The sequence below is a fragment of the Canis lupus genome, chromosome X (assembly GCF_011100685.1).
Source record: "Canis lupus familiaris isolate Mischka breed German Shepherd chromosome X, alternate assembly UU_Cfam_GSD_1.0, whole genome shotgun sequence".
In the NCBI taxonomy this organism is placed as follows: Eukaryota; Metazoa; Chordata; class Mammalia; order Carnivora; family Canidae; genus Canis; species Canis lupus.
Genome location: NC_049260.1, coordinates 40,761,850 through 40,788,743, shown reverse-complemented (window position 1 = coordinate 40,788,743; position 26,894 = coordinate 40,761,850). Strand labels below are relative to the sequence as shown.

The 26,894-nt window shown below is 37.7% G+C and overlaps 1 protein-coding gene across 3 annotated transcripts in view; it reads right to left on the bottom strand.

The window, feature by feature from the left end:
- JADE3 (jade family PHD finger 3) overlaps positions 1 to 26,894 on the bottom strand; it is a 137,084-nt gene that overhangs the window by 96,797 nt on the left and 13,393 nt on the right. The window contains exon 1 of one of the 3 annotated variants that reach the window (XM_038587246.1): positions 19,065 to 19,158. The exons of the other annotated variants lie outside the window; for them this stretch is intronic. The gene's annotated coding sequence lies outside the window, so the exon portion shown is untranslated. Of the gene's footprint in view, positions 1 to 19,064; positions 19,159 to 26,894 lie in introns of those variants that run through there. 3 annotated transcript variants of the gene reach the window in all.

Below are 26,894 nucleotides of genomic sequence, written 5' to 3'. Positions count from 1 at the left end.
AAATTTGTACAGAATGTGGCAGCTATTAGAGAACTCTTTAAAGTATATATCAGCAGGTAGACCAGGGAAGAATACTGGAATGCCAAGTACAACTTAAACTGGTGATGACTTTACCACTTTTTTACCTCCAGTATTCTCTCATCTGAACCCAACACAACAAAACCTGAAAGTGAGTGAACACTGTGGTTAAAGCACATGTTCTGGCTCAGGTACTTTTTTTTGGAAACAGGAACTACTATAACTCAGAGAAACTTGGGGGAAATCCCCTGGGTTTTTCCTCTCTTTTTCCTCCCTTCTCCATGCCCAGAAAATCCCATGGTGGAGGCTACAGCAATGAAATTAACTGGCAAAGGAAGACTGTAGGACTTAAAACTCTCAAGAGAAAGGAAACTTACATTCCATTTGGTGGAATTACAGCTCCAAAAGGGCAAAACCAAATCCCATTGTTTTTTTCTTACTTTCTCTGCCTGCCTGTCCCTTGTGTTCCAGAGGCAGTGCATCATGAAAGTGGGTGGTTTCTGACTGGAGAACCGAAAAGAAAAGCTCTAAGGAAACAAGAAAGTACCATGAAAATAACAGGGAGAAGAGCTCAGGAAAGCAAACCCATAAAGTTGCTTATGAACAATTCAGATCACCCCCCACCCACACATATGTGGGCTTGATCCTAATTATCATGTCAAAGACTTTGAGAACTGAGCTAACAGAAGAACACTCAGGTCCCAAATTGACCAGTGGGTGTCACACATGGGACAGATCTGAATAGCACTGCAAAGGACCTGAATACTAGCCCTGGAGCTACAGTCCACAGAAAGTGAACTGGAACTTGCACTCTGAACCTAACCAGGTCAACTGACTGTTAAATAGATCAACATTCTCCATTGGACTGAAATAATATCTGGAGCCTAATAACTTAATATTCAAAATGTCCAGAATAAAACCCCAAGTTACTTGCTATACAAAGAACCACAAAAAAATGCCAATTCACGTGGGAAAATACAATCAACAGATGCCAACAATGAGATGACACAAATATTGAAATTATCCAACAAGTATGTTAAAGCAGCTATTATAAAAAAATGCTTAAATAAGCAATTGCCAAACTTGAACACTCTTGAAAGAAAGCTAAAATACAAAATATTGGCAAGGTAAAGAGAAGATACAAAGGATAATCAAACTGAAAGTTTAGAACTGAAAAATAAAATAACCAAAAGTAAAAAAAAATTCACCTGGAGAACACAATAGCAGAATGGAGGAGGCAGTGAACTTGTAATAGGTAAACAAACCAGCCAATCTAAATAACAGAAAGAAAACGATGGTGGGGAAGGGGAACAAAGTCTCAAGGACTTGCAGGATAACAATAAAGGATCTAACATTTGTGTAACTGGAATCCAATACAGAGGAGAAAAAGAGTGTGATGCTAAAAAATATTTGAAGAAAAAATAGCTGAGAATTGTCAAGAAACTGAGAAAGGTTGGAGTGGTGGCAAATAGGCACAAAGAATTTTACTGGAGTGATGGAAATACTCCAAAACTGAATTACGGAGATGGTTACAGAACTTGGTAAATTTACTAAAAAGCATTTAATTATATATTTAAACGTGAATTTTGGGGTATGTAAATTATACCTTAATAAAGTTGTCATTTTAAGAATATTATACAAATGAAATCACGTGGTATATAAACTTTTGAGATTGGCTTTTTAAAATTCAGCATAATGCTCCTGAGATCCATGTAAATTGTTCCATGTAACAGTAGTTCATTCTTTTTATTCCATTTTATGCGTGTACCACAGTGTGTTTAACCATTCACCCACTGAAAGACATTTGAGTTGTTTCCAGTTTTGGATTATTACAAATAAAGCTGCTATGAATGTTCCTGTATAGGTTTTTGTGTGAAAAGATACTCTTTAAGAGAGTGAAAAGATAAAAAAAAAAAGAGAGAGAGTAAAAAGATTCTCTCAGACTAGAATAGACTCATATCCTAATATAAACAACTCCAATGATTTAATCAGAAGACAGACAACCCAACAGAAAAAATGGCAGAAGTCTTGAACAGGCTCTTGACAAGAGGATATTCAAATAGAAATAAACATAAAAAGATGTTTAACTGTATTAGTTATTAGGGAAATACAAATTAAAACCACAATAAGACTTCTAAAAAAAAAACCAAAACGGGGGATCCCTGGGTGGTTCAGTGGTTTAGCGTCTGCCTTCGGCTCAGGGCGTGATCCTGGAGTCCCATGATCGAGTCCTTCATCAGGCTCCCTGCATGCAGCCTGCTTCTCCCTCTGGCAGTGTCTCTGCCTCTCTCTTTCTGTGTCTCTCATGAATAAATAAATAAAATCTTTTTAAAAAAAACAAAATGTCCATCAACAGAAGAATAGATAAACAAATTCTGGTACACTCATACAATGAAATATTCAGCAATAAAACAGGATGGACTACTGATATATAGGATATCAGGGATGGATCTCAAAAACATTATATTGAACAAAAGAAGCCAAAAATAATACAGACAACAGAATACATACTATATAATTTTATTTCCATGAAGTTCAATAACAGGCAAAACTAACCTATGGTGACAGAAATCTGAATAATGGTTGCCTTTGGTTGGAGAATACTATCTGAAAAGAAACACGATGGTATATTCTGGTGTGACAGAAATCATCTAGATCTTTACTGGGGTGTGGGTTACATGGGTATATATACAATTGTCAAAACTCAAACTGTACTCTTAAAAATCTTTTCATTTTACTGTATGTAAATTATACTCAATAAAAAAGAAATAGGAAAGCCACAATAAAACATCACTAGTGTTCATTAGGATGGCTAAAATTCAAAATCTCAACAATCTAAGCACTGGCAAAGATGTGACCAAATGGTACCTTCTGAATATTGCTGGTGAGACTATAAATTAGTCTAAATGCTTTGGAAAGCTGTTGACAATATCTACTGAGGCTCAACATGTGCATACCTTATGACTCAGCTCTTAGTTATACCGAACAGAAATGTACAGATTTGTTTCTCAAAAGATACGCAAGAATGTTCAGATGAGTACTATATGTAGTGGCCCCAAATTGGAAACAACCCTGATATGTTCATCACAGTATAACAGAATTCTTTAGACTGTGAGATGTGTGTGTGTGTGTATGTATTCTTCACCTACGCAAAGTGTCAAAATAGGATTAATCTATAGTAACAGAATTAAAGATAATGATAATTTGCTAACCTCTGGGGTATAAGAAAGAGGTAGTCCTTGCTAGGAAGTAGGAAATGGACTTCTGCAGTGCTGGCAATGCAATGCTCTTTTTCTTGACCTGGACACTGGTTAAATAGGTATGTTCCCTTATCAATAGAGTTGTACACTTATGCCTTGTTCACTTTTTCTTCAGGTACATTACACTTCCACTTATATGTTAGATTCCGTCCCTAGGCTATATGCATGCAAACTAAGTTTTTCTCCTTTGTTCACTACCACCACCACTACACCCCTTTTCCTTCTTTAGCATGTGCACTTCCCTTACTCTCTGCATTCTTGTCTGCTGAACTATCAATAATACTTGGTACTTAACTCGAATCTTCATTGCCAGTGATGGGATCACATAAAGTCAAAATCACAGTGAAAAAAGAGACCCCACAAAATAACTACAGGAAGAACACAGGCATCCTTTCTTTACACAGGCAGGACTTTATGAGTCAGCATCAAAGAACTGGACCTTGTCTATCCACAGAGGGAAAACCATCCTTTAAATAGAAGGATTAGTTCATTTGCCCACATAATTCCAGGACAAAGCTATAATCCCAGAGTGACATTCTTTATGTGCTCCTTCCAGTAGAGGAAATCTTTCCAAAGGCACTTTGAGATACTCTGGCAATTATCAAAGCTGAAGAATATTATAAAGGGGGCAAAAAGGCTGTCCAGGAATTGATTCTTAACAGTGTAAAATCCGGACTCGGGGCAGCCCCGGTGGCCCAGTGGTTTAGCACCACCTTCAGCCCGGGGTGTGATCCTGGAGACCCTGGATCGAGTCCCACGTCAGGCTCCCTGCATGGAGCTTGCTTCTCCCTCTACCTGTGTCTCTGCCCCTCTCTCTCTGTGTCTGTCGTGAATAAATAAATAAAATCTTTAAAAAACTGATTGAATTGTACACTTAAATGAGTGTACTTCACTGTATACAAATTGTGCCTCAATAAAGTTGCTTTTAAAAAAAATCTGGGGGGATCCCTGGGTGGCTCAGTGGTTTAGTGCCTGCCTTTGGCCCAGGGCACAGTCCTGGAGTCCTGGGATTGAGTCCCACGTCAGGCTCCCAGCATTGAGCCTGCTTCTCCCTCCTCTTGTGTCTCTGCCTCTCTCTCTCCCTCTATGTCTATCATAAATAAATAAATAAATCTTAAAAAAATGCTACCATAAAGCTTTAAAAATAAATAAATAAATAAAAAATAAAAAGAATAAAAAAAATCTGGACTCAGGCATGTTAATCTTAAAAATTTCCCACAAGCTAACTTACTTTTTACATTACCTTTAATTTCACAGAATGTTATTCATTAATTTATACACACTCCAAATTTATGTACAGGATACTGTAGGCTAACATCACATTTGTTATTGCAGATATAGGGACAGATAACTGTAAGGCCTATAATTTTGACATAACTGAGGGCTCTAGTAGATGGATAAGGAGAGGAAAACAAATAACTACAGCCAAGGATGACAAGTTTTATAAGAGAAGAAGGGAAGGCTCCAAGTTTCCTAGGGGCATGGAAGGACAGTGACTAAATCTGTCCAGAGAAGGTATGAAGGCTCCATGTCAGAAGTAACATTATCAGGACGTGTACCAACCAAACAACATGGTACCTCTTGAGATCTTAGAGATGAATGAAATTCACATGTTTGCATTTCCTATTTCCTGTATCTGGAAGTGACTGGACACCCACGGGGGGCAAATTCTGATACTGCCTATACAGGGGACCAAAAAACTCAAACATCCAAAACCCCAAACTAATATGGGGGTTGCATGGATGTAAAAAAAGAAGTGACTTTGACTTTATTTTGGGGAAGCAGGGTTGGAATATGATCACAAGTTATCAAAAACAAACAATTTTGACATTTTACTTAAGATGGACTGTGAGAATAAAAGGTGAATCAGTCTGAAGGATGGAAAAAAGGAGAGTGCAATAATCTGAAGTTCCTATCCAAGCATGGCCCAGAGGGAGATGGAACTCAGGTCCAAATACCCAACCTTCTTGGCTGGGGGACAGGAATACCACAGTTTTCAGAAAAGGACCAAAAGGAACGCTCATGCTGATGACATCAAACATGAGAATCACATCACTAAAGTCCAAGTCCACACTTGAGAAGATGACTTGGCCTCCCACACAACTTATCCAAAGAGACAGAGATAGTATCAGCAGTATAGTAATAAATGTTTAACATCAGCCTGAGGGATGCTGTGATTTGTAGTTTACTGATTTCTGTGATGTAGATATTCCCACCATGGTCAATTTCAAACTGTTAAGATGATGTCATTGGGCACCTGGGTGGCTCAGTGGTTGAGCATCAGCCTTCATTCAGCTCAGGTCATGATCCCAGGGTCCTGGGATCAAGTCCTGCATTGGGCTCCCCACATGGAGCCTGCTTTTCCCTTTCTGCCTGTGTCTCTGCCTCTCTCTGTGTCTCTAATGAATAAATAAATAAAATCTTTAAAAAATAAAAAATTTTTTAAAAAGATGATGTTATTTGCCATGGAATTTGAGAGTGATACATACAACCAGCTCTTGCAATCTGGTGTAAGGTGGCTACATCACCTGAAAATGCAGTCAGTTGAATTTTTACTATCAGTAAATTGCTATCTTGACTTATACAGATCAGATCTCAAGAGCTAGGTGACCTGAAGTCCATCCTTAAGTAAGAGGTCCATCCTCGGTAAGAACAAGATTGGGTTTTGGAGCACACCAAATAGAAGGCCAATCCTGGACTATGGTAAATTCTCCAAGGTGAAAGGTAAAACACACATGATAGCATGGAAAGGCACATATACATATTAAAATAAAAGGAATGAACATACCCCCCCAAAAAAACACCCGTGCAAGTAATTCTGTGTATTAGACTACCGAGTGGTATGAAAGACTGATGAGCAGTGAGTTTGGGGAGCCAAGCTAGGAATAGACTATAAAGAGAGGTATGGGGGGGAGCACCTGGGTGGCTCAGTCAGTTAAGCATCTGCATTTGTTCAGCTCAGGTCATTATCCCAGGATCTTGAGATGGAGCCCAGCATCAGGCTCCCTGCTCAGTGGGAAATCTATTTCTCCCTCTCTTCCCTGCTCATGCTCTCTTGCTCTCTCTCTCTCTTAAGAAAGAAAGAAAGAGAAAGAAGAAAGAAAGAAAGAAAGAAAGAAAGAAAGAAAGACAGAAAAAAGGAAGGAAGAAAAAAGCAAGCATTTAAAAAGAGAGAGATGGCATGGAGAACTATACTTATGGGCACCCTTTGCCCTCATTAGTTATACCTATTCACATATTATCCATTTATACAAAAGTGCCTCAGTGAGAGATCAGGGAGCTGATATTTGAACCCATGGACTGATTGCCACAGCATATTACCCCACTACATCATGCTACTTCCATGGGAGGGCTAGGTGATGATGTAAGAACACTCCCTCCCCAATGCTGTCCACCGCCCCTTAAGTCCTCTACATTATCTGAACCCCCAAAAGGGAGACTATGGAATTTTTCTTTCAGGTCCAGCTAGAAAATTCTACTACATCCCTTTGGGATCCATTTCAATAGTTTAGAAACACTTCCATCATTTCTTAATAAACCCATCAGACAAATATAGTCCTTATTTTTAGTACTCATAATTATAACTAGCTACTATCAAAAAATTTTTTAAATGTCCTAAGTAATGAAGGGGCACCCTCTTAATCTTTTCTTTTGCAGAGCTAGTGATCATAATCTTTTATCTGCTATTCTGAAGTCTTGTTTTCCAGCTCTTTATCATTCTTCATGTTTTCCCAAGCCAGACACTCTTTTAAAAGGCATGGCCACTGGTGAATACCATGAAGTTACCCAGTAGCTCTTGTATTCCATACATCCATGTATCTATCCAATTATTAGAAAAACTGTAGACAGTGGAAAAGGAGTTCTCAAAAAAGGAGTAAGAATGATTAAGATGGTTAAAATAACTTTTAAAAAACTTTAAAAATGTAATCCTTACTAATAAATACAAACATGGTTTGAGAAAGAATGAAACAAATATAAAACTTACTGACAGGCAAAAGACACCATTAAGGTGAATACAGGAATTAGAAATGTAACAAAAATCAAGTGTAAATTTAATAGTTTTTTGAAGCCTATGACTGATTCTGTCCCCTTCACTACTGCCTACCCTAGTAAGCTTTCCATTATATAATGTACTCAAAGAGTCACTCATGAAGAAGTCAGACATGATTCCAAAAAATGTATCCTATGGACATTTTATTGATCTCTGAAGGACCAGCAAATGTAAATGGTTTAAATAAACCAATCAAAAGGCAGAGATTGGCATAGTGGGTTAAAGAAAATTATTCATTTATATGCTATCTACCACAACTCACTTCAAATATAAGGAATTAAGTAGGTTGGAAGTAAAAAAAATGGAGAAAAAATAAGATGCAAACATTACTCAAAAGAAAGCAGGGGTGGCTATATTAGTATCAATAAAAAGAAAATTACCACAGGTGAAGAACACTGAATAATGATAGAAAGGCTGGTATACCAAGATATAGCAATCTTAAATGTATATGCATCAAAAAAAAAACACCCCCAAAATATCAGCTGCAAAATATGTGAAGCAAAAACTGATTGAACTGAAAGAAAAACCAAAAAATCTAGTTATAGTTGGAGACTTCAACGTTCTTTTCTCAACAATTGATAGAACCAATAGACAAATCAGCAAGGATAAGGAACTCAAGAAACACAATCAACCAACAGGATTTAACTGACATTGGCAGAATACTGCATCCAACAACAGCAGACTATTCTTTTCAAGCACCCACAGAAAATATACAAAGATAAACTACAGCTTGGGCCACAAAATGAACTTAAACAAATTTAATAGGAGTGATATCATATGGAGTACATTCTCTGACCACAATGGAATCAAGGCAGAAATCAATAGCAAAAAGATAACAGGAAAACCTCCACACATCTGGAAACTAAGTTATATAATTCTAAATAAGCCATGGGTCAAGAGAGGAGGTCTCAAGGGAAATTTTTAAAATACATTCTGAACTGAATGAAAATGAAAATGAAAATACCATAACATACTCAAATTTGTGAGGCAGAGCTAAAGCAGTACTGAGAGGGAAATTTATAACACTAAGTGCTTATGCGGACTCCTGGGTGGTTCAGCGGTTAAATGTCTGCCTTTGGCTCAGGAAGTGATCCTGGGGTTCCCGGGGATCAAGTCCCACATCAGGCTCCCTGCATGGAGCCCGCTTTTCCCTCTGCCTATGTCTTTGCCTCTCTCTCGGTGTCTCTCATGAATAAATAAATAAAATCTTTTAAAAGAAAGAAAAAAAATAACACTAAATGCTTGTGTTAAAAAAGAAGAAAATCTTAAATCAATAATCTAAGCTCCTACCACCTCAAGAAACTAGAAAAAGGAGTATAATAATCCTTGATATAGGATACAAAAGTAGATGAAGGTTTGAGAAGAAAAGAGATGCCTGGGTGGCTCAGTGGTTGGGCGTCTGCCTTTGGCTCAGGGTGTGATCCCAGACTCCTGGGATTGAGTCCCACATGGGGCTCCTTGCATGGAGCCTGCTTCTCCTCCCTCTGCCTGTGTCTCTGCCTGTCTTTATGTGTCTCTCATGAATAAATAAATAAAATCTTAAAAAAAAGGTTTTAGAAGAATGAACTTCTATGAGGTAGTAACATTGGATAGGTAGGTCAACCTGAAGTGGCCTGAAGTGGGCAGAGTATCTGGGCAGGAAAACAACCAAACTAATGGCCTTGTTTAGGTAAAGGTAGAAATTAAGCTCTGGGCTTCCTACAGCAGCTGACCAGCATAAAAAAACCTCAAGGAGACAGAGGAATAGGGATGTACACACCACAGGGCACATATTATCAACACATACATATAATCCCATAGAGGGCCCCACTTGAGCAGGTGATTAGCACACCAGTGGGATTCTTATCTGTCAGGACATGCCTAGGAGCAGCCTATTTTACCAAGAATCTAGGTTCTTGAGGGAACAAGGCATCTCCAAGTAAAGAATGTTGTCCTAAGGGAAGACAACAGTTCACCAACATGACCTAGTGGTCCCCCCAAGGTCTGAGGGAGTCATGATTCAGAAAGTGGGTGTGAAGCATGTTACTCAGGTTTATCTAAAAGCTCAGCTTTCAAGGACTTGATTCAGAATTCCAGTCAGAGAGGGCCCTTCCACAGAAACCTAAACAAGCTGACTTGTAGTCCCTACAGCCCCAGGAGCTCCAGCTACAGCAGGAGGATGAAAGAGTCCAGAGCCTCAGCACAGACATCAATCAGTGCCCTTAACTCATCCAGTGGGTTCTGGATGAGTGGGTCACTCTTATGTGCAGAGTCAGGCATGTCAGTGGTATTAGCAAAAATGGGAGCTGTGCAAACACAGAACAACCTCGATGGGCTAAAAGCACTAGCAGCCCAGCAAGGACTCTGCCCCAGAGGTCACCAAAAGTGCTAGAAGGAAAGAGAAGAGGAGGTAGATGACATTTCAAGCTCTAGAACACCTAGTCAGGAAAACACAGCAGATAACCTCCAGGATAAACTGGTTCTATCTGAAAACTGTCCTATAAGCTGAAAAACTTTAACAGAACTAGCAAAAGTCTACAGAGTGACTGTTATTTAGACTTTTTCCTGTCACCTAAAATGTAAATTTCCAAATCAAGAGAATATATTTTTACCCTAAAAATTAATGTGTATTGTACATTTAATATTGGTTGTTTCTAGGAACACTCTATGATAGGCAACTCACTTAAGAAGCTTAAATTTCAATGGGTAACAGAAGTTAACTTGGGCCTAAAAACATCCTTAAGTGTATGCATAGTACAGATATGGCTCACTTGGTCCTTGAGATGGAGGGAAGCAGTTAGGAGACACAGGCCATGGACATCTCAGTAGACTTCTGATGCCAGCTGGCAAGGCTGGTCTGTAGGCAAGAGGAAAGGCCAACTACAGGGGTAGGGGTGAGGGGCAATGTCAGGGTTCCTGGTTAGAGTTGGGATTTCCTCTTCATTTAAAAGTGATCAGCCATTTCCTCTCACTAGTCTCAGAGAAACAGCCTCACAAAAGAAGTCTACAGAAAGTCAACTAGGTAATTAGACTTGTAAAAAGCCCAACTCAGAAGCAGGAAAACAAAATTTAAATAACGGCCTTTATCTCTTCTAGCCAAGAAAACCTCCCTAAGGCCCTCACAATTGCCTGTCAAGTGACTCCAAATAAAAATCTTCTTTAAATAACTAGATAGAAACAGTTCTGGCTTTTCTTCCAATCAATTTCTCCTGCTTTAAAGGGCTAATCTGATTGATTGATAGACCTTTATTTTTTTCCCTCAGCTTTACTGAGGTACAACTCACAAATTTGTATAAAATGTGATGATTTTATATACATATACATTGTAAAAGGATTTCCACCAAATTAACACATCCATTATTTCACATACTTTTTTTTCCTTTTGTGGTGAAAAACATTTAAGTTCTACTCTTAGCATCTTTAAGTATGTAATGCAGTATTGTTAACTATAGTCATCATGCTGTTTATTAGATCCCCAGAGCTTATTCATCTTATAACTGAAAGTTTATACCCTTTTACCAACCTCTGCCCATTTCTCCCACTCCTCAGTCCCTGGAAACCACTATTCTACTCTGTTTCTATGAGTTCAACTTAAAAAAAATTACATACATAAGTGATACACCATGCAGTATTTGTCTTTTTCTCTCTAGTTTATTTCACATAGCACAATACCCTCCAGGTTGATCTATGTTGTCACAAATGGCAGGATTTCCTGAAGAGCTAACTTTAAAAGTACAATGTGAAATATTGTTCTAGAACTGAGAATATTTAATATATGTTAATAAACTAGTACTGTAATCAGCTAATAACTCTTCTACTTATACTTAAGACACTTATTCAAAGAGCAAAGTTTGAAGTCTAGCTAACCTTTCCACACAGCTCAGATCACTGACATTCTAACTCAACTCACTAGGCATTATTCTAAAAAAGTTAGCAAACTTTTTCTGTAAAGGGCCAGAGAGTAAATATTTTTTGCTTGGTAGGCCACTCGGTCTGTGTCTTAACTATTCAACCCTGTCACTGCAGCAAAAAGAAACATAAATAATATGTGAACAAACAGACAGGGCTGTGTTCCAATTAAACTTCACTTATGGATGCTAAAATCTGAACTTCATACAATTTTCACATATCATGAAATATTCTTCTTTCAATTTTTTCCAACCATTTAAAAACAGAAAAATTCATTTTTAGCTTGTGGGCTGTATGAAAATAGGTAGCAGGCCAGATCTGGCTGGCAGGCTACATAGTGTACCAATTCCTGCTCAAACCAAGACTTGATGCCTCCCAGAAAGAATTTAAAATTTCAGGCTTTCTCTGATTTAAAAAAGTACACATTTCAAACCAACAATTCACCATAAACTTCTGTTATTAAAATTTCAGCTTGAGGAGCAGGGGCAAACTCTGTAAATGTGTAGCAACATATTATAGTGGAAAGAGAACTAGAAAACTTACAGACCTGTAATTTACTAGGTATATAAAACTACAAAACTTATTCTTTCTGGAGCTCAATTCCCCCTCATTCTAGTCCCTTTGCAACAACCTTCCACATTCCATAGTTACAACTATAATTTACTAAGCTAATGTTAATTTCTGTCTGGGATATATAGCAAATATTTCTATTTCTATTGTGTGCAGGTCCCTATGAAGCAAAGACACTTTTAAAAGAAGTCTTTTATCATTGTTATTCCAGTCTATTCCAGAATCTAGAGCCAACTTATGATGCCCTGAATAGCCTGAGCAGTGAAAAACCTCAAACAGGATAAACCTGAAGAAATACTGTCCAGACATAATCCAAATCAAACTGCTAAACAAAAATACAAAGGAAAAAATATTGAAAGCAGTCAGACAGAGGCACCTGGGCGGCTCAGTGGTTGAGCATCTGCCTTTGCCTCAGGTTTTGATCCTGGGGTCCTGGGATCAAGTCCCACATTGGGTTCCCTACAGGCCTGCTTCTCCCTCTGCCTATGTCTCTGGCTCTCTGTGTCTCTCATGAATGAATAAATAAAATCTTAAAAAAAGAAAGCAATCAGACAAAAACCTTATATTACAGGAATACTAGTTACCTTTTATAGGGGTACAATAATTTGACATTACAGTGGATTTTTTTTTTATCAGAAACCATGAAGGTCAAGGAAATGGCATGACATGTTTGAAGTGTGGGGAACAAAGAACATGTAATTCTATATCCAGCAAAAATATCCTTCAGAAATGAGAATTTATAGCCAGCAAACTAAAAGAATTGCTATAGGAAGTCTTCAGACAGTTGGAAAATTATAGCAGACAGAAATTTAGAACATTGGGGACAAAGGAACAACAATATAAATGGAAAGTATTTGGGTAAATATAACTGACTATTCTCTTGAGTTTTTAAAAACATCTTTGACTACTGACAGCAAAAATGATAATGTGTGAAGGGATTTTCAATAGGTGTAGATGTAATATAAGACAACTATAACAAAAAGGGTGGAGGGTAAAGGGTAAAGTTTCTGCATTCCTCTTGAAGTGATAAAGTATTGATACTAAGCAAACTGTGCAAAGCTAAATGTGTATAATTCCTAGTGTAACCACAAAAATATCCAGAGATAAACTAAAAAATCAGAGTAGATAAATTAAAATAGAGCACTAAAAGTGTTCAAATAACCCAAAAGAAGGCAAGGGAGTGGGAAAAAGGAAATAACAACAGAGGTTAACACAAGAAGTAATTAAATGGTAGGCTAAAATCAAGCATAAATAGTTACATTAAGTGTAATGGTCTAAACATACAATTAAAAGATAAAGAATGTCAGAACAGATTTTAAAAATATGACTAAACTACACACTGTCTATAAGAAATTCACTTCAAATATAAATGATACAGGTAGGTGAAAAGCAAAAGGATGAAAAAAGATACATAATGCAAACAATGATCAAAAGAAAGAATTCAGAGGAAGGAAAATGACAAGGATAAAGTGGGATATAGAGGGACATAACATAATGCTGAAAGGTTATTAACTCACTCAAAAGAATTAACAATCCTAAATCTGTACATACCTAACAACAGTGCTTCAAAATATGTGAAGCAAAACTGTCAGACCTAAAATTAGTAAAAAAATTCACAATTATAGTTGGAGGCTTCAATACTCCTCTCTAATTAATACACAGAACCACTAGACAGAAAAATCAGCAAGAATATATGAGAACTTAACATCATTATCAACCAAGTGGCATTAGCTGCATAATAAGGAACACTCTACCTGACAATAGCAGCATATATATTTTTTCAACAAGACAGACCATATCCTAGGTCATAAAACAAACCTCAAACATAAACGCATTGAAATTATAAAAGAATATGCTCCATGACCATAAAGAAATTAAACTAGAAATCAACAATACAAAGAGGAAAAGCTCCAAACACTTGGATATTAGACAGCTACATCTAAATAATCCATGAATCAAAGAGAAACTTCCAAGAGAAATTAGAAAATGTTCTGAATTAAAGAAAAATGAAAATACAAATAATCCAATCTATGGGCTACCGCTGAAGCAGAATTTAGAGGGAAATTAACAGCTATAAACGCACTTTTAGGGGGGAAAAAAGGTCTCAATAAACAATCTAAACTTCCACCTTAGAAACTGCAAAAAGAAGAGCAAAATAAATCCAAAGTAAGCAGAACAAGGAAATAATCTACATAAAGCAGAAATCAATGAAGCTGAAAAACAACAGAGAAACAAAAACAGACAAAAATCAATGATAATAAAAGTTGGTTCTTTGAAAAAATCAATAAAATTGATAAACTTCTAGCAAGACTGAGAGAGAAAAGAAGAGAGAACAATCAAAATAGCCATATCAAGAATGAAAGAGGGGATTATTACCATACACCCTGCAAATACTGAAAGGATAATAAACCAATCTGATGAATAACTCTATGCACACAGACAACTCAAATGAAATGGGACAGATTTCTCAAAAACCATGAGCTACCAAAATTCATTGAAGATGAAATAGATAACCCAAATAATGCCATATATATTAAGGAAATTAAATGCACAGCTAAAAATCTTTTTAAAGAGAAAATCCCAGGCCCAGATGTTTCACCAGCAAATTTCAACAAACATTTAAAGAAAAAACAACACCAATTCTGCAAGATCTCTTCCAGGAAACAGGAGAGGATGGAATCCCTCCCAACTCTTATTTTATGAAGCCCTGCTATCAAATCCAGACAAATGCAGTACAAAAAAGAAAACTATAGACCAATATCCCTCATGAATATAGAAGCAAACATCCCCAACAAGATATCAGCAAATCTAATTGTAATATATAAAACCTACAAACAAGTGGGCTTTACCCCAGGAATGCAAGGCAGGTTCAATGTCTGAAAACCAATCAATGTAATCAACCACATCAAATTTAAAAAAGAAAATCCACATGATCATATCAGTTGATGATTACATAAGCATTTGTCAAACTTCATTATCCACTCATGATAGAAATTCTCAGCAAACTAGGAATACAGGGCAACTTCATCAACCAGATAAAAGAACTTCAAAAAAGGAATGCCTGGGTGGCTCAGGGGTTAAGCATCTGCCTTTGGCTCAGGTCATGATCCCAGGGTCCTGGGATCGAGTCCCACATCAGGCTCCTCACAGGGAGCCTGCTTCTCCTTCTGCCTATGTCTCTGCCTCTCTCTCTGTATCTCTGATGAACAAATAAAATCTTAAAAAATGAACTTCAAGATGAAAGACCTGAAGGTGAAACAGGAAAAAGGTATCCTTTTTCACCACTTCTTTTTTAAAAAAAATGTTTTGAGTATAACTAACAGTGTTATCTCACCACTATTAAACATCATACTGGAAGTCCTGGTCTGTGCAATAAGGGATGAGTGGATGGATGGATGGATGGATGGACAGATGGATAAACAGATAAATAAATGGCATACAGGGGTGCCTGGCTGGTTCAGTGGGTAGAGCATGAGACTCTTGATTTGGGGGTTGTAAGTCTGAGCCCCCCCCACAGTGGGTGTAGAGATTACTTAAAACCAAATGGCACTATCTCTACTGCTAAACATGATTGTTTGCTTAAAATATATCAGGGAAAAAAATAAAATAAAATATATCAGGGAATATATTCTATTTTTTTTAAAGTCCTATAACAACCAGTTAGCTTAGCAAGGGAGCAGGATATAAGGTCAATACAAAAATAAATCATATTTCTATGTGGTGGCAATAAACAATTAGAAACTGATTATTTAAAAAATATATTACTTACAGTAGCTCCAAAGAAATAGAATATTTAGGCGTAAATCTAACAAAACATGTACAGGACCTATATGCTGAAAACTAAAAACACTGACAAAAGAAAGAAGTGAAAATCTAAATAGATGGCGAAATATACTATATTCATGTGGTAGAATGTTCAGCATATTAAAGATGTCAATTATCTCCACATTCATCAAATTCATCATTAGATTTAATCTGATTCCAGTAAAAATCGAAGCAGTTTTTGTAAGTATAGACAACTTGATTCTAAAATTTATGAAAAAAAAATAAGATTTATGAACAAAAGGTATAGAATAGCTAAAACAAATTTTAAAAAGGTTAGAGAGGGACACCTGGGTGCCTCAGTGGTTGAGCGTCTGCCGTCAGCTCAGGGCGTGATCCCAGTTCCAGGACTGAGTTCACATCGGGCTCCTTGTGTGGAGCCTGCTTTTCTCTCTGCCTGTGTCTCTGCCTCTCTCTCTGTGTCTCTCATGAATACATAAATAAAATCTTTAAAAATAATAAAAAGGTTAGAGAATTCACACTAACTGATTTTAAGGCTTACAGTAAAGCTACAGTAATGAAGACAGTGGTATTGGTGAAGTGATAAAAACTGACCAATGGAACAAGAGAGTTCAGATATCAACTCACATAAATATAGGCAACTGATGTTTGACAAAGGTACAAACAACTTAAAGGAGGAAGGATAGTCTTTTGGGCAAATGGTGCTGAAACAATAAGATATCCACATGTAAAAAATAGACCTCCACCTAAACTTCACATCACATACAAATATTAACTGGAAATGGGCATAAACCTAAATGTAGAACATAGAACTATAAAACTTTTAGAAGAAAACACAGGAGAAAAATCTTCATGACCTAGAGTTAATAAAATGGTCCTTTTAAAAAAATGATAAACTGGATTTCATCAAAATTAAAATCTTGCTTGGTGACTGACACTGTTAAGAAAATGAAAAGCCAAGCCACAGATGTAGAGAAAATATTGATAAATTATGTAACCAATAAGGGATTTTTATCCAGAATATTAAAAAAATACCTCTCAAAACTTAACAGTTAAAAGGGCACCTGGCTGGCTCAGTCAGAAGAGCATGTGACTCGATCTCAGGTGGAGTTCAAGGCCTACACTGGGTATAGAAATACTTAAAACAAATAAATACATATGGGATGCCTCGCTGGCCCAGTTGGTAGTGTATGTGACTCTTGATCTCAGAGTTGAGTTCGAACCCCGTGTTGAAAGTAGAAATTATGTAAAAAAAAAAAATCTTTATTTTTAAAGATTTTCTTTTCTTTCTTTGAGAGAGAGCGAGACAGAGCATGTGCACAAGCAGGGGGAGCAGCAGAGAGAGAGGGAGAAGCAGGCTCCCCACCGAGCAGGGAGCTCTATGTAGGGCTCGATCCCAGGACCCTGGGATCATGACCTCTGCTGAAGGCATTCGCTTAACTGACTGAGCCACCCAGGTGCCCCCAAAATAAAATCTTTAAAATAATAATAAACTTAAAAAAAATCTTAATAGCAAGAAAACTACCAAATTTTAAAATGACCAAATTTTTGAACAAATACTCCTCTGAACAAATACTTGAGCAAACTACTTCTGATAGGTTCAATAATGGATCATGAATTTGAAATCAGTCTGTTTTTTTTTTTTTAAATTTTACGGGTGGGAGCAATGCTCCTTCTAGCTCTCTACATCCCAAAGCAGAAGCTGGCCCAATTGATTATTTTTTCAAAAACATTTTATGATGAAATATTAAAGAACTTTGTTTTAATAATCACCAGGAAAAAAAGGAGTTGAAAAATTTCCCCCTACTTATGTCCCATATTCTTACCCCACTCCACCCCCTCCTCCCTGGTGTTTTAGAATTCTGGTTCAAAATTTCTCTGCAGAGGATTCCCTATGCTGCATGGGAAGTTGGCCCTTTGGTCTCTGTATAAATGGGCACCATACCTGGATTATTCTGAATTTGAGTTTTTATTGCAAGGTATTTGTTTATACCTCTTTCAATAAAGTCATCAAGCCAATTCAGAATATTTATAAATACCAGGTGTTAATGAACCATGTTTTAACCTACCCTTCCTGTTTCACAGGATGTTTCAAATTTGTATGTATTTAATATTCAGTGGCCTTGTAGCTTTTATTAATGTGAAAAAGACCCACTCTTTTCCTTGACTCTGTGGGTGCTAACAGGGTAGACTGCAACCCTCCATCTGGGCTTGCTCTGTTCTCCACTTTCATCCTGGACAACTGCAAATCAATGACTGACACTGAGTACCAGTGAAGCCTGCTTGAGGCAGAGGGTGAGCAGGGGTGGTCAGGACTGAGCAGTGCCTAGTGCCTGAAACACACTGGGCATTTGCTGAATTGTTGATTTGATTATGCTGTTCAGTAGTGTGAAAAAGAAAGTGTTAAAATAAAACCTGTTAGGGAAAAAGAGGCTCTATCACAGCAAGCTACAGTATATTTTGCCAAAGCTATTAGATTTTTGAGGCAGCTGGTAGTTTATCAATTTTTATTGCTCCAATATAGTTATTTTATGGCCATTACTAGCAAAAGTGGATTATAAGGAATAGTGTTTGACAGGAAAGAAGGGCCCAGTGTGAGTCTGTTTGCTCTGGATCTCCTAAAACAAAGGTTCTTAATGTCATCCTCTTGGCTTATAAATAGAACAATAACATGATAGGAAGGAACATCAGTTTCTCATTTTGTGAGAATAGTTCCAGAAAGTCTTTCTGCAGTGTTCTGCAGAGGTATCTAGTTTTTTTTTTTTTTTTTTTTGTGTGTGTGTGTGTGTGTGTGAAGAGCTCTTCAGGTACCAGCATGATCACAAAGGTATTTCAAGGTGCTGGTACAGCATTAAAATCAGCAATCAGTAGTGGATTTCAGGGACTTTGTACGGGATAGGGCATGATCCTTAGGCAATGTTGTAGGATGTTTCAGGTATCAAAGTATAATTTTCAAAATTAAAAAAATGACTCCTACAAATACAGAGTGAACACATGTGAAAGACTACTTTATTAGTGAGGGACTCAGGCTGATTCAAAGAATATTGGAGAGATCTGGTAAATATAGGTACTAAAATTAAAAATGCTACAATAAGATAGATAAGGTACAGAGAAAAGTGGTTAATGTCCTATAGGACAGTTAATCTATACTCTCTGGGATTATTTTTTCTACAAACAGAATTTTTACATCTCTGCCCAACAAAAATCTTTGAGTTAACATGTTACTTCCAAAGACGCAATCCCCCAGAGAACTAAATAATCCTTGGGTGGGCCTGTTAGTCAATGTTCCAGTATGACAATGAAAGAACATTTGGCCACCTTTCTGTATTATTTTTAATTTTAAAATAATTTATATTAACAGAGGGTTAATAGTTTATTTTATACCCGAGTCTTTGTAAGGACAATTAAGGTTCTAGGGGACCAGCTTCAGAATAGTGTGGTGGTACTTATATATTTTACCTTATACAAGCGTTCCAAAATAGTCATTTATTTACCTTTCAAACCAATCACAGGATCTTAGAGGTCATCTGAGATCTAGCCATCTCCTAGGGTATATATGCTTTCTTTAGCAGTCTTGATAGATGATCCTGAAGCATTTGTGTGCAGGGAGGAAAGAAACTAACATGAGTACTTATCATGTGCAAATTTATTTTCAAAGGGCCAAATTCCTTTTCTCACAATAACATATAACCTGTATATTTAGCCACATTTATAAAAAAAATGGGACTTATTCAGCATAATTGCCTTGAATTATACCTTAATTCTAAAAATTTATACACAGTATAACCTATCCTTAATGTACAATTCAAGTTCTGAAAAACGAATACAGTTGTAATTACCACCACAAACAAGATACAGAACAGTTCCTTACAATGAGATAACACATCACACCAGTCAGAATGGCTAGTATCAAAAAGGCAAGAAATAACAAGTGTTGGCAAAGATGTGGGTGAAAAGGAACCCTTGTGCACTACTGGTAGGAATATAAATTGGTGCAGCCACTGTGGAAAACATTATGGAGGTTCCTCAAAAAATTAAAAATAGAAATACTGTAAATGATCCAGTAATTCCACACTTGGGTATTTAACCAAAGAAAACAAAAGCACTACTTTGAAAACATAAATGCACCCCTACGTCTACAGCAGAATTATTTATGGCCAAGAAATGGAAGCAACTCAAGTGTTCATCCACAGATATATGGACAAAGGTGTGGTGTGTATACACAGACACACAGAGACACACACACACGCTGGAATATTTCACAGCCAAAAAAAGGATGAAATTCTGCCACATGCAACAACACGGATGGACCTAGAAGGTATAATGCTATGTGAAATAAATCAGAGAAAGACAAATATCATATGATCTCACTCATATGTGAAATTTAAGAAACAAAACAAATGAGCAAACAGAAAAAAAAAAAAAAAACAGAGACAAAAAACCCCAGACTCTTAAATACAGAGAATAAACCAGTGGTTGCCAAAGGGGAGGTGGGCGCACGTATTAGTGAAACAGATAAAAGGGATTATGAGGTAAAAGCTTCCAGTTATAAAATAAATAAGTCATGTAAATGATAAGTACAGCTTAGAGAATGTAGTCAATAATACTATAATAACATTGTATGGTGACAGATGGTGACTACATTTATCGTGGTTAGCACTGAATACATAGAATTGTTGAATTACTATGTTGTATACCTAAAATTAATATAGCATTTATGTCAATTATACTTCAGTAATTTTTTCAAAAACTTGGCAACCTTACAAAAAAGAGTAATTCCAGCATAATTGCTTTTCAAATGTCAATTAATCGACAAGTATTCATTGACTACTTACATGTTCAGTGGTCACTGGCTAGTCTTTGAGGATAGCAGGAAAGTATGAAGAGATATACTCCCTTTTCAAAGAACTTCTATGGTCTAATTAGTGAGGCACAGTTTTACACACATGAACCAAGTACAAATAAGCAATCTACTAGGTAATAATCTATATTTTAGGTATTTTAAAAAAGATTTTATTTATTTATTCATGAAAGACAGAGAGAGAGAGAGAGGCAGAGACACAGGCAGAGGGAGAAGCAGGCTCCATGCAAGGAGCCCGACATGGGACTCGATCCCGGGACTCCAGGATCACACCCTGGGCCGAAGGCAGGCGCTAAACCGCTGAGCCACCCAGGGATCCCCAGGTAATAATCTGCATGAGATGTGGGTTCTGGTATTGATACTGCCAACATATGACCTGAAAAAGCCATTTCTATGGCTATTTCTTATCTGGGCATTCCTTTCCTCACTCATAACTCAAAGGAGTTGTCTGAGACAATCTCTAAGGTCCCCCCTAGTTATAAGCACATGTGAATCAGGTAATGGGAGTTCAAAGTCACAGTGGAGGGCTGGGAAGTTAAAAACAGCTTTATGGCATTCAGGTAGTCCATGGGTTGACCCTACAGTTAGTGAACAAGGTTAAGTAATAAGGGATGCGACATGGAGTTGAGGGGTACAACCTGTAATGGGGCTGCAAAGAGAGAAAATGGATGGATGTTGGTCCAATAGAGCACAGAAAAACTGAAAGGTGCTATTCTTGAAGACGGTGTTAATCCAAGCTTTGAACTGTTTGAAAACTAGGAAAAGACATGAAGATTTGAAAGCTTATTTGTCTATTAAATAGAGAGGAGTGACACCATGATGAAAGTGATCCACAATAATCACTTAAAGAAAACCTGCCATAGGCATGTCCTCTAGGCCCTAGGAATACAATACTACAAACCATGCCCTTTCAGTTATGTATTACTGCATAGCAAATCATCCCAAAACTTTTTTTTAAGATTTTATTTATTTATGAGAGAGAGAGAGAGAGAGGCAGAGACAAAGGCAGAGGGAGAAGCAGGCTCCATGCAGGGAGCCCGATGCGGGACTCGATCCCGGGACTCCAGAATAACGCCCTGAGCCAAAGGCAGGCACTGAACCGCGGAGCCACCCAGGGATCCCAATCATCCCAAAACTTAGTGGCTTATAATAACAATCATTTTATGTGCTTACAATTCTGTGGGTCAGCAATTTGGGATAGAATCAGCTAGGTTATTCTTTAATTAGTCTTTCCTGAGTCCCTCATATGGTTAGTCATCTGGCAATGTGACTGGGGCTCAATGTTCTAATATGGCCTCACTCACATGTTTGATGGTTGGCTGCTGACTGACCTCTTCCCACAGCATCTCTTCCTCCTCTTCCTCTAGCATACTAGCTGGTCTTCTTCACAAGGTTCCTTCAGGATTCCTAAGGAGCAAGGGGAAAGCTACAAAACTTCTTGAGACCTAGGCGCCGAAGTCACACAGTTACTCACACTGCATTTTATTGGCCAAAGCAAGTTACAAGGGCAGCCCAGATTCAGGGAGTAGAGAAACAGACTCTTATCTTGATGGGAGGTGCTGCAAAGTCACATACATACAGAAATGAAAGGACTTTGTGGCCATTAACCAATCTATACTACCATCCCATTTGGGAAAATGAGTGCTGAACACAGTCCTGTGTGCCATCAAAGATTAAAGGAACCATTGAGGTAAAAAAGATAAGCTTTTGAGTGGGTCCTGCGGAATGTACAGGATGAAACAAACCCAGAGGAATGTGGAGAACTTCAGGCAAAGGCAGTACACACAGAAGTGGCAGGATGACTCATAGTATGTTTAGATTCTAGTGAATGCACACTTGGGCAGAATGAGTAAAGGATTTGAAAAGTAAGAGGTAAGGATGGTGGGAAAGGTTAGGACTGGATGTGGGGAACTTTAACTGCTAGGCTCTCAGGAAGTTAGACACTGTCCACCATGCAGTGAGCAGTGAGGGGTCAGTGGTGGCCTCATGGTGAGAGTGGGAATGGGGGTATAAGGAAGAAGAGACCTTTACAGCCTGCATCTTTAAGGATAGTAGTCTGGAAGGAAGTTGAATTTGGGCCTGGAGTACAGAGGCATAGAGATCATGGCAAGAAAACAGCCTAGAAATTATTTCCCTAAAGAGAAGTGTCTACATGAATTCTCTTCAAGGGGTTAAAGGGCATAACTGGAGCTTTTACAGCCAGGTTTATTTACAAGTATAAAAAATGCTTTCTTTAAAAAAAAAGATTGTATGTATGTATGTATGTATGTATGTATTTATTTGACAGACCAAGCAAGAGAGCACAAGCAGGAAGAGCAGTACAGGGAGAGGGAGAAGCAGGCTCCCCGCTGAGCAGGGAGCCCAACACAGGGCTCCATCCCAGGACTCTGGGATTACGACCTCGGCAGAAGGCAGATGCTTAACCAACTGAGCCACCCAGGTATTCCCAAAGTATAAAAAATGTTTATCCTGGACCTAAGTTGGTTATCCTGGGGAGATCTAAACTGAGGCTCAACACACACCCACTCCCCTCTCCTATATATAAGATGCAGGTTTCATATGAGACAAGTAGGATACAACTGTTTGCAATGTTTTGCCTATATTTTTTTAATAATTTTTTTAAAATTTTTATTTATTTATGATAGTCACACAGAGAGAGAGAGAGAGGCAGAGACATAGGCAGAGGGAGAAGCAGGCTCCATGCACCGGGAGCCCAACGTGGGATTTGATCCCGGGTCTCCAGGATGCCCCGGGCCAAAGGCAGGCGCTAAACCACTGCGCCACCCAGGGATCCCTGTTTTGTCTATATATTTTTTTTAATTTTAAAATTCCCAGTGCTCTTTAACATTTTAAGTGGGCAAAGAATTATGGGGAAAGCTAGAATGCATGATGGAACCAGAAAAAAGCTGCTTGAAGTTTTGACTGTAATCTATACTGTGAAGCCATGCTATATCCAGGTAAATGGTATGGACACACTTTTCACTGTGGCAGCATGGCAAAACATCAGCTTTCTCCTGACAGTCCACAAAATGCATATTTATTTCCCAAACTATCACTTTTCACGGGACTTATGTAGCCATTAGAACATGTTATATGTAATTTTTAAACACAAAATGAGAATCGCTGTTTGGCTTAATTAAATAGCAGGCAACAATTCTCTTTCAGGTATTTGTGGAGATAGGATATAGAGAATTTGAGGGTTTCCTACCACTCTGGGAAAGACAGTCTAGTTGTAAACCTTCAGATCGTGTATATATGAAATAGGTCACAGAGTAAGGAAGTATGGCATTAGGTGACAAAGTGAATAGGAAAGACATGATTGGGGCACCCGGGTGGCTCAGTCAGTTAAGCATCTGACTCTTAATCTCAGCTCGGGTCTTAATCTCAGGATTGTGAGTTCAAGGCCTGTGTTGGGCTCCACACTAGGCATGGAGCCTACTGAAAAGAAAAACAAGACATGATGTAATGAAGAAATATGGAGTAGAGAACGGTGTCCAAACAAGTGGTTTTGAGGCAAGGGGGAGTGTCTTGCTGGGCTAGAATTTGCGAGAAATGGCCCAGGCAGGATTGGCAGGGCAAAGAGGGAAGAATGTTCCAACTGTGAGGAAAGGTTCCAGGTAAACTCGAGTGTTGTGCTGGTGGTACTTGGGGAGGTGAGGCAGTGAGGACAGTTTAGAGATGACATCCCAGACTATGTGCTCTAACTTCTTGTTTCACCCACTTCCCTTGAAATTCCAGGTGAAGAATTGTCCTCAGTTGATAGACTGTGGCATGTGAATACATTACAAAACAACTGAACAGACAAGAGAAGGAAGGTTCTTCTTTGCACCTCCTGGCTTTCACCCACTCTCTAGTAGGTGAATGGGTAGCCCTTTGTGTGTACCTCATAGGACAGGGAAAGTTCTCCAGGGGAAAACACATCTCTTCTGCCTTGGCATTCTCTCAGACTGAGCCAGACCATACTCTATAACAGTTATGCAAGAAAGGAGCCTCTGTTACATTCTAATGACATAGTGCTCTAGGGAGAGATTTGAGTAGACATGTTGAGGTTTTACAATTCTCTCCTCAATGTGCTCCTCAAAACTGGGGAGGTTTCCTGTTTCAAGATAGGATCTGAGATATCATAGGTGGTTCACATCATGGGCACTTCAAGAAATCATGCCTCATCAGTGTCTTCAACAGTTACCTTTAAAAAAGTATAAAAATATCACTCAGTGATTATCCAAATTACTTATTTTGTGGGGACATACTAAGGTTTATACACTTGAGTCCCTATCCTGGAGACTGGTATATAGCAAGCACTAAATGAGTGTTAGCTGATCCTGAAGTAGTTTTTGCAGCTTCTCTATTAAATATAGCAATGGATTAAATTCTTAGTGAACATGATTCTTTTAATGTTGAGAGGGCAAGTAAAACCATCAAAATTGGTCATCTAGTCCAACCTTTGGATGTTACATAGGACTCCTGTACATCTATGTTCCTAAATTTTTTCACCACTGAGAATAACTTTTAAAATTTCTCCTAGAGACAGCATGCTTTGAAGGCTTGCCTTCCTAAACACATCACACTTATGGATTACTTAATTTCCTATTTTAATTAAAGACAAATGTTTCTGACAAGGTTCAGTTAAGCATGAAATAATAATAATATTTGGTTTGCCAAACATTGATCAGCATTTTATCCTTAATATGCCATTAATTCCACACAGCAATCCCAATGGTTATTATTATTAACTTCGTTTTACAAAACATAAAACTGGGGCACAAAGAGGTTAAATTCACTCAAGGTTGCATAACTAAGAAGCAAAAGAAGAATTCAAACAACTTGAGCCTCTACTACTCTATCCATTCTACCATTCAAACTCTAGGCAACTAAGTTTTACCATGAATGTTAGTATAATTCTAGCAATCTCACTCTCAGGTTATTTGCCCTAGGAAACTGAAACTGTATGTGCACATAAACACTTGCATATGAATTCTTATAGCAACTCTACTTATAATTACCAAAACTGCTAGAAACCCGAATGTGGTACATTTCTACAATGGAACACTACTCAACAATAAAAAAGGAATAAACTATTAATATGCACAACTTGGATGAATCTCAAAAGCATTATGCTGAGTGAAAAAAAGCAAGACTCAAAAGATTACATTCAGTCTGACTCCATTTATGTGACATCCTCAAAGTGATAAAACTAGTGATGGAGCACAGATCAGTCAGTGGCTGTCATGGGTTGGGGGTGGGAAAAGTGTGACTGAAAAGGTAACACAGAGTTTTTTCAGGTGATGGGACTATTTTGTACCTTGATTATGATGGTGGTTATACTGATCTATACATGTATCAAAATCCACAGGACTATGCATGCCCCCAAAAGTCAGTTTTACTATATGATAATTAAAGAAAAAGGTCATCTTCTTTTTGGTCAGTACTAATTTATGTAAAAAGAAAACACAGTTCTACCTACCATTAACGATAGTTTTCAGATTTAAAAATTAAAAGAGTTAACTATAATGTGAAGCAAAAAAGACATTATTAGGCTACACAACCAAACTGAATGATGAGTTATCCCATTAAACAAAAGTTAACAGAATTTGTGTGCTTAGTCCCTTAAAAATACATGATACTTGATATAGCAACTTGCATAGTAAATAAAAAATAAGTAATAAAAATTAACCCTGAGAAGAATGTAATGAAATGAGGCTGTTATAAGGATGTCATGGACAACCATGGCTCTCTTTCTACACCTTTTCAATTTTTACTAGAATGCAACTCTAGTATATCTCTAGTATAACTAAAAACAGAATTAAAAACAATTTTAATCCTTCTAGATCAAAATGGAGATATTTCCCAAATGGCAATATCCTTACATCCAAAGGGTCTCATCTCCATTGCCTTTGAGAACCTCTTGGTTACTCCACTTACCAGGCCATGCTTGTATTCTACTCAACACCTAGTGCCTTACAGCACGGTGGGCACTCAAATATTTGCTGAACTAAACTGCACCTGGAAATGTGGGGAATAAAAATGACAAATACATGGTCACTAACAAAACCTATACTGTGGAAAGACTAAATCACACTCTAATTTTGAATGAGGCAAATTATTACTGAGTGCTAATAATGTTCTCAATAATTATAAAGGCATATATAGAATTCTGGAAGATAGCAAGACACAGAACAACATACTGCCAGCAGTGTAGAGGCTTTTAAAGCCTAAAACAGGCAGAACCCAAACCAGAATCAATTATTCCTAGCTCCCTAGCCATAAAACCATAAAATTCAAGGAGGTGAGAAAAAGAAAAAGGAAAAGCTAATCTGTACTGAGTTTCTATGGGCCACGCACTGCATTAGACATTTATACAGATGAAAACTTATTTCTCAGGACACAGGTTTCAGCTGGTAAAGGATTGGTAAGCCATCATTCTCACCTTTACAAAAAAGAAGGTACTAGACAAACTGAAAAA